General features: G+C 46.1%; 1 long non-coding RNA gene across 1 annotated transcript; it reads right to left on the bottom strand.

Annotated features, from left to right (window-relative positions):
• Positions 1-1,173: 1,173 nt before the first annotated feature.
• On the bottom strand, positions 1,174-9,031 carry LOC115942472 (uncharacterized). The gene is made up of 3 exons (XR_004077080.2): positions 8,717-9,031; positions 7,218-7,352; positions 1,174-3,435 (listed from the first exon to the last, which is right to left on the bottom strand). It is a non-coding gene; the product is annotated as an uncharacterized LOC115942472 (long non-coding RNA).
• Positions 9,032-9,153: the final 122 nt, after the last annotated feature.

The raw sequence follows: 9,153 nt of genomic DNA, 5'->3' as shown, positions 1-9,153 counted from the left end.
CTGAGTTGTAACTTCTCCAATTCAACAGAACTCTGTGATGAAACATATTAATAAAGAATAAACTCTCGCTACTTCTCCCAAATAGGTTCTGAGCCCTTAGTTTATCCTTGGCGCACTCTGGATGCTCCTGGGGTGGATATTCACTCATTCATTCTCATGCTCAGCTGCTGAAGATACAAAGATGGTAATACCCTCAAGTAGCTTGGATTAAAGAGAGGAGTGTGACTTGTAAATGAAACATTACAAGGCAGGGTAGTAAATACTACAAGAGCGTGGTGGGTTGGGGTGAAGGAGACAGAGGGAAGGAAGGAGGAGGGGGTCTCAGCCCAACCGGGAGGAAGGAAACATGGGAGGTTGGCAAGGGTTAACCCCGTTCACCCTGTCCAGTGGCTGAATCAAACCATGATGCAGTCAGATGCGAAAGCTCCAGCCCACATCCCTGCCTTCTCCCCGAGAGCAGAATTGTCTACAGAGCCCAAATACACCCATTGTCATAAGCGTGTGCTTGGGCTGTGAGCGGGGAGACCAGAGGAGTATGGGCACCACTCGCAGCCCCAGCCCCCTGGTTGCTGACCAGTGGCTCCTTTTCCTGATCGGTTTCTCACTGGTTGGTTGGTCAGCTCCAAAGCCCAGCACCTGCTTCTCGGTACAATCACCCTGATAGACACTTCCAAACCTCCCTTCTACCACAGAATCCTATCCATTAAAGTACTTTCAATTGAGCAAGGAAAGACTCAGAATAAATCCCTGTTTATATAAGCAACAGTTCAACAACTGCAGGCCTTCACATGCAGTCCAGGTAATTCTACTCATACCCATAGCATGGCCCACCTTTGATAATTCATTCATTTGAAACGATTTATTCTGCCAGGCCCTGACTCAAATGCTCCCCACATCGTGTTACCGATGATTGATAATTATGCGAGAATTTTTAGCCTCAGTGGTAATAAAGAACATAACAATGAACTGCTGTTTTTCACCTGTCAAATTAACAATGCTTCGTTTTAAAGAAAACAATGTGGAGCCTGTGAGATGGGTACCTATAGCACCATCATTAGTAAAAGCACCTGGGACATCTTTCTGGAAAGCAATTTGACAGTGTGCATCAGAACTAAATGTTAAAACTGATTAAACAGTTTATTCTAAGGAAGTTATTGGGGGTTTAGACAAATATTCATACCAGATACTATTTATTAAGCACATACCATGTGCTGTGCATCAAATACAAATGCATACATCAAATACATACAAATTATCTCCTCTACCAGCCAAGATGTTCACCAACACATTGTTTTTAATGACAAAAAATCAGAAACAAGTGACATTGCAATAATAAAGAATGCTTAAACAAATTAGAATGAGTCCACAGAACATAATACTATGCATGAAAAACTGTTTTTTTAAAAGAATTTTGAATGCTGTAGGAAATGCTCTTATATATGCAGTAAGATTTTAATTTATAAAATACATGTAATAAACATATGTGCATTAAAAATAACAAAGAGATGAGCGTCTGCCTTTGGCTCAGGTCATGATCCTGGGGTCCTGGGATCGAGCCCCGTGTCGGGCTCCCTGTTTAGCGAGGAGCCTGCTTCTTCTTCTCCCTCTGCCTGCCGTTCCCCCTGCTTGTGCTCTCTCTCTGTCAAATAAATTAAAAAAAACTTTAAAAATAAATAAAAATAACAAAGAGAAATAAGCCAAAATGCTATGAAGTAGAATGGGAACTTTCATTTTTTATGCTTTCTGTATTTTCCTATTTTTCTGCAATTGGCATGTAACCCTTTTATAATGAAAAGGTTATAAAGATTAGAACACACAGGTGACTTCCCTTTGGGTATAAGGAACTCCTTATCTCATTGTTCCTCCAGACAGCTGCCTCCTGGTCCAGTCCTGGTGAGTCATCCACCTCGTCTGCTTTTTGTTTTCTCTTTGCAAAATGGACATGATAATCCTGGCCTTTCCACCTCATGAGGTAGTTCTATGTCGCCGTTAAAACCCCAGGTGAATGCTAATCACTGGTATTACTAACACACTAACGCTTTCTGGGAGAGGTGATTCCCAGTGACTGTGACATCACCATTGCGACTCCATGAGGAAGGAATGGGCTCCTGGGACAGGGTTTCCCATGACGCCTCCTCTTCCCAGAAATCTTCCTCCTGCGTAGGTGTCCAAGAGGCGCCACAGGGGACTTGTCTATCCAGCAGCCACTGCGGCTCCCAAATGGCTGAAAGCTCGGCGGCAGACCACTGAGCCTCTAATCACACACTGCAGGTCGGCCGCGTTTCGGCTGAAGTTGCCTGGCGTCAGCTGGCTTGGGCCCCAGAATGCAGTTTGGGGCCAGGTCTGTGCCACGTGGCTCTCATCCTCCAGGGACCAGCAAGCTAGCCAGGGCATGTTCTCCTGGCAACGGCAGAGGTGCAAGAGGTCACACCCAATCACACCAGCACATTTCACACTGCTGTATGCGTCACATCTGCTAAGATCCCCAGCCAAGCCCAAAGTCTCGGGGCAGAGAAGTGTTCCCTTCCAGAAACTGTAGGAGGATCTGCAAACTCACATGGCAAAGGGTGTGGATGCAGCCAAAGGTGGAGAATTGAGATCAGTGACTCGATGTGGTGCTAGAACGGTTGGGGAGCTGTTAGCCCCCTGCCCATCCAGACCGAAGGAGCTGTGCCTACGCTACACCCCTTCTTCTCTCGTGAGCAATATTCATAGGGGGCCGGGCCTGGAGCGCGCTGGGGCTCTCACCTGGGCCACAGCACTGGCCAGCATGAAGGCAGGCCTCAATGCCATCCATCTGTTTTCCTCGTCCACTTTATTTCCAAACCTGCAGCCTGGAGCCATATTTTAAATGCTTTTTAATTGGCAGCATTCCTGCTTCTTGTGTTGCCATGGTTTTAAAAGGTTGTGTGTATTTTTATCATCTCAAGACCACATCTCAACCACTTCTCTGGTGTGTAAACATCTTTATGACTGGAGTCCTCCCTGGGAAGACCAAATGGATGTGTCCCCAGGCTGGCCTGGAAGGATCCATCTGATGGTGTGGTCTGTCTCCTGTGATGGGGGATCCACCCACCAGGACAGCACCAGAGGAAGGCAGGGAGTTGGGGGAGCTTCGGCAGATGTGCCTGATCAAGGCTGAGGAGATGCCTCCACAGAAATAGCAGAGACAATTGCAGAGACAGAGCCTAGTGTTGGGAGCTGGGAGGCAGCCGGCCATGCACCGGGCCTGGGCTTCAGGGTCCCAGTCTTAGTGGTGACGAACAAGGCCAGGCAGGAGGGCTGAAGGACCCAAGTGCAATCTGTGGCCCTGAAATATGGGGTCCAGCATAGACTAAGGGCCTCTCACCAGCAGGGAGCCTGGGTTAAGATGACTTCTTTTAAATGGAACCAGATGACTCGGCACAACTACAAAAGAGGAGTCTCCTTTTCCTCCTGAAAAGAAGCAAAGATGTAAGAGAAAAATTTGACCTGGTCTGTAATTCTGCCAAATAATGGCGGAAGCAACAAAGCTGTCCCTGTTGGGTTTACACCTGCCTCGTGAGAGCTCCCCGTCACTATCAAAAGCCAAGGGTTGAACCTCAGTCTCATTGTGAGAAAGATCATCAGATTCTGCCCCCAACACCTGACCAGCACTCCTCAGAACCATCAAGGCCATCGACAACAAGGAAGTCAGAGAAAGTGCCACAGCCGGGAGGATTTTAGGATCCTGGGGAGGAAATGCAATTTTTAGGATTTTAGGATTTTAGGAGGCCTGGGGGGGAAATGTAATGTGGTGTCCTGGATGGGATCCTGGAACAGAAAGAGACATTAGGTGAAAACCAAGGAAATCCAAATAAACTATGGACTTTTGTTAATAATGTATCAATATTAGTTCATTAATGAGTCCCGCATGGGGCTCCTTGCTCAGCGCAGGGTCTGCTTGGGATTCACTCTCTCCCTCTGGCCCTCCCTCTGCTTTCTAAATAAATAAACAAACAAACAAATAGATAAATAAAATCTTTAAAAACAAATTAGTTCATTAATTGTAACAAATGTACCAGCTGATGTAAGATGTTTATAAATACCGGAAATGGGGTATGGAATGTATTGGAACCTTCTGTACTATCTTAATTTTTCTGTGAACCTAAAACTGTTCTAAAAAATAAAGTCTATTTTTTTAAAAAAATCAAGGACCAAGAGCACATACTTGGAAGCCAGGTTGCCTTGGGTCCAATCCTGTCTGTCCTCACCTTGGGTAAGCCACTTCACCCTTCTGTGCCTTGGTTTCTTCATTGTAAAATGGGAATAATCACAGTAGCTCTGCTTGTCCTGGGGATTAAACTCTGGAAGAGTGCCTGGCACCAAGTAAGTGCTGCTAGTGTTTATTTAATACATAAAACTAAAGATGTGAGTCCACCTCACATGTTCTTTGAAACAAGAAGAGCACACATTAGCTGAGGTTTCTTTTTTCTTAAAAAGAAAAGAAAACAAGTGTTGGTGAGGATGTGGAGAAAAGGAACCCTTGTGCACTGTTGGGAATGTAAATTGGTGCAGCCGCTGTGGAAAATAGTATGGAGATTTCTTGAAAAAAATATAAATAGAAATACTATACGATCCAGTAATTCCACTATTGGGTACTTACCCAGGGAAAACACTAACTCAAAAAGATATATGCACCCCTATGTTTACTGCAGTATTATTTACAATAGCCAAGACATGGAAGCAACTCAGGTGTTCATCAATAAACAAATGGATAAGGAAAATGTGACACACACACACACACAGGAATATTATGCAGCCATAAGAAAGGATGAGATTGTGGCATTTGAGACAGCATGGATGGACCTAGAGGGTATTATGTTAAGTGAAATAAGTCAGGCTGAGAAAGACAAATACCATATGATTCCACTCATAAGTGGAATCTAAAAGAAAAATGGATAAACAAAAAGCAGAATCAGAACTATAAATACAGAGGACAAACTGATGGTTGCGGGGGGTGGGGGGGACAGTTGGGCAAAACAGGTGAAGGGGAGGGGGAGATACAGGCCTCCAGTTACAGAATGAGTAAATCACAGGAATAAAAAGCAGAGCATAAGGAATAGAGTCAGTGATATTGTAATAGGGATGTAATGGGACAGATGGTAGTTATACTTGTGGTGAGCATAGATAGCATCATGTATAAACTTGTCAAATCACTAAGTTGTACACCTGAAACTAGTGTAACATTATGTGTCAACTATACTCATATTAAAAAAAAAAAAAGAAGCATGCTCAGGGCTCACTTTGGGCTCCGCTATCGGGTAAACCCTGCAACGTGCCCCCTCGCTGCAGCATGGCCTGAGTTCAGCTCCTCCTGCTCTTTCTCTTGAACGTTTCCCATCCTTTGCCAGGTTCACATGAGATGTCCCCACCTGGAAGCCTCCACCAGAGTTGTTATCAGCAAAGGCAGATTCACTGCCTCCTTCTGTCCTCCCTCTTCCTTCAGCCCTGGGAACATCCTACTCAATCGGGGACCCAGCAATATTCCCAGACACCCCCAATCTCAGCACCCTCCCCCAGCCCCAGACCGCCCAGCTGCCTCTCCTGCCCGCGTGGACACCCATCCAGCGCTGAGCACCTTGGGAAGGAAGGACACGTTACCACCCAACAGGATGCTTGGGAAACGCGTGTGTTCCTTATTGCTCAGGAAGAGGTCTCCCTCAAGAACAATCCTGAACTTTGTCCAAACGATTGAGAGCTTGACACGAGTCATCTTCCTGCGAGCATCTGAAAAAAGCCTGTGTCCAAGCAGAATCAGACGCACACATCTGCTGTTTCCTTCAGTCCAGAGCTCGGGTTCCTGGAGCTATTTCCTGCTTGTGCTCACGGCCACACTCCCCCTCTAGGGCCGTAGGTAAAAGGAAAGCCAAACACTGCTCCATCCGACGTGGCCGCCACTGAAAGTCTACAGCTACAGGATGGGGCCGAATCTCCCAGTACTATTCCCCGGTGGGTTCCTCCACTCTCTACTGAAGAGGCCTGTTTTTGGCCCAAACTCTCGAGACACCAGCAAAGGGGGTTGTTCAGATGACCCTCATTTCACAGGTGAAGAAACCGAGACCTTCTGAAGACAACAGGAACTTTAGGCATGTTTCCTGTTTGGAGAAGGGGTTGCCATTTCCCATCCACCTTCTATCTGGGCTTAGCTCATTTTCTTTGCTTTTCTTTGCTCTCCATCATGCTGGTGTTTGGCAATGACCTACATAGACCACATGCCTAATAATAACATGGGCTTTATTAGCACCTAACATTCGAGAGCCTCTGGGGATTTGGCAAAAGCAATATTTACTAAATCATCTGCTTGTTGCAAACAAACCCTCACGCCTCTGGGGGCAGCCTTAAAGAGAAGAGGCTGCTGGCTGGGCGTACCTGACACAGCAGCCCCTTGACTTTTTCTCTTTTTCATTTTTTAATATGGAAATCCTGCCCCTGGCTCAGTTGCACAGGGTCGATATTCAACATATATAGCAACTAGTATGCTCAGGTATTGACCAGCCAGAATGGATGTCAGCCAGGGTACCCAACTAGGGCCCTACCCTCACCTCCGCCCCCTGTTGGCCAGGCAGTGCTCCTGAAGCTGCAGGATTAGGGGAAGGTCCAGCAAGTTCCAGGGAAGGGGTCTAGGTGGTCAGGGCAGCGGGACGATGGCTGTGCCACGTAATAGCGAAATAATTCAGTGTTTAACCAGCTGACTGCCAACCCTAAATGCACACATATTCTCAATTCCTAGAGAGTACAGATCCATACCACCCGGCTGGACATGGACTTACCTGTAAGCATACATGATGGTTGATTATGGCAGGCCAAGGAGCAGAGGTGTTTGGATTTAAGAACCTTGAGGATTTCATTTTAGTACATGCCACCTCCCCTATGGGCTACTGGAGCTGGAAGTGCAACTGGAGATGGGTTGGGTGAACAGATGTAGGAAGTGGGCGTCAGTGGCAAATGATAGCATGAGATGGTTGAAGCTGGAGAAGCCCAAGAGGGTCCCCAAGTCCAAAGGACAAGTGTGGAGTTAGACCTGAGAGACAGGACAATCGAGGCAGATGCTGGGAAGATCCTAGAGGGTCAAGAGGACCAGAGCATAATGAAGCAAGGGAGTCTAAAACCATCCCCTCAAAAACTCGACCATCCTTGCCATGGGAAGCTTAGCTGTGGTTCAGTGTAAGGAAGGGGTAGAGCTACTCAGTACTTACCTCATAACCTGCTTGTGAAAAGATTTTCCCGAGTGTTTGCAGCTAGCTCGCATAGCAAGTTCCTTCTAGAAAAGTTGTTCCAGGTGCCAAAGCTGATCCATCAGAGACCTTCCTCATTCGAAGGGCTACTTCCCACTGGGAAAAAGCATGATTTGGATGAGTGATCCTTTCCATCAGAGTCCAAATTCTTTATGACTTTGGCAGTACAGAAATTCTAACATAGTCATTTTCAAAGTGGGCTGGAAGGCCACTGGTGGGATTCATGAATTCTCTCATGGATGCAAATTGCTCTCCAAACATGTGAGTCCTTACTTCTGCTTGTCTGAGTGAATGCCACACAATCCTCCAACTGTCGTTTATGAAGAACTCATCGCTTCTTACCAGTAACTTATTAAGTGAATCACTAAGGATGACTGAATTTGGAATTTGCGAATCCAAATTAGTGTGTGACTAGAATACTTTTACTCTGCATTCTATCCCAGACCCCGTCGTCCATGCCACATGGATGGCAATTTTCAAAGCTCCTGCTGGGCATGCATCACTGTGCATGGCCAGAATGCCCCCACTTAGGAGGACACAAGCTCTGTTACCGCTTTCATCAGTTGTTGCTACTATGTTATCCATGTACTACAGTTGGTTGCAGATTATCTGATCTTCTCTCCAGTGTTTAGGATTCCATATTCATCCCATTGGTAGTTGGGGCCCGTAATTGTCTAATAACTAGATTGGAAGAAATGCCTACATTGTGGTTCAGATAGGAATCGTCGATGCCCCTACTGCAAAAGCAAGCGTTTACGCAACACCACCCCTCTCCCTAAAATGCAAGCTACTTGTACAGTGATACTTTGTGCAGTGACACTGTTGCAAACAAGTCACATCTTTTTTCCATTGGAAAGTATGAAAGGGTAGAATCGGTGCAGAGTGAGGTCTATCGCCCCACTTAAGTGGCTTGGAGTAAAAAAATGTCTAAAGGTTATTGCTCCCCTTGGGGAAGGTTTTCTAAGTGTAATTTTATTTTTTTAATAGATTTTAAATTCCTGTGACTCAAAAGTCAACACAATCCTAAAAGGCAGAATTGAGACATTTCATTCCCACTGCTCCCCAGTCTACATGGACCCTCCACCCCACACACTAGAAGTCACCACTGTATTTGTTTCTTGTAAACCCTTCAGTGTGGCTTTATGCAAATAGAGAGTATTTTCTCCAAAAAAGAGGTTTTAAATATTTCACTAATGCACAGAGCTCCCCTGCCCTCACATTAAAAGCTAATGTTAAATAAGGTAGATAAATTCAGAAGTGACCCCAGGAGACTGAAATTGTCTCTGAGGTTTATCTTCCTATGAGTGTCAGCAGCAGTGACCTTTTTAAAATATACCTGGCTCTTGGGAAAACAATAGAATAGTTTTTCCCTGGCTCCCTGGTTCCTCTGCTTCCTCCTGTGTCAACAACCTCCCCAAGGGTCTCTGACAAAGGCTCACCTCCACCTCCAACAAACTCACCTGTCTAGGGGCCCATCACATCAGTGCGTGGGGATGGGTGAATGGATTGTCCTGCGTACAATATTCAAGGAAGAAATGGCTGGCTGGCTCAAATCAAGTTTCTTCCAACTGGAAACAGTCCTTTCAAAATTGATCCAGTGGAGAAACTTGATTCTGGAGCATGTCCCAAGCGTGCAATATCCAGCCTGTTTATGGAGTGTGTATCATGTGCCAAGTGTTATGGCAGGTGCCAGGAGGAAGGGTGAGCAGGACACAGTTCCTGCCCTCATGGGTCTCACAGCCTAGGGAGAGGTACAAGACATTGTTATAAGAGCCTTGAGGAGGGGCCCCAAGCTAGGGTGGAGAACTCAGAGGCTTCACAGGGGAGGCCTCATCAAAACTGTGATAAGAGGGGCAAGAAAGCTCAGCCAGACATTGGGGGGGGGGGCCTGAGGTGA

This window comes from Leptonychotes weddellii, chromosome 1 (genome assembly GCF_054177405.1).
Source record: "Leptonychotes weddellii isolate Sample4059 chromosome 1, ASM5417740v2, whole genome shotgun sequence".
Taxonomy (NCBI): domain Eukaryota; kingdom Metazoa; phylum Chordata; class Mammalia; order Carnivora; family Phocidae; genus Leptonychotes; species Leptonychotes weddellii.
This window is presented reverse-complemented; position numbering and strand designations above follow the sequence as displayed.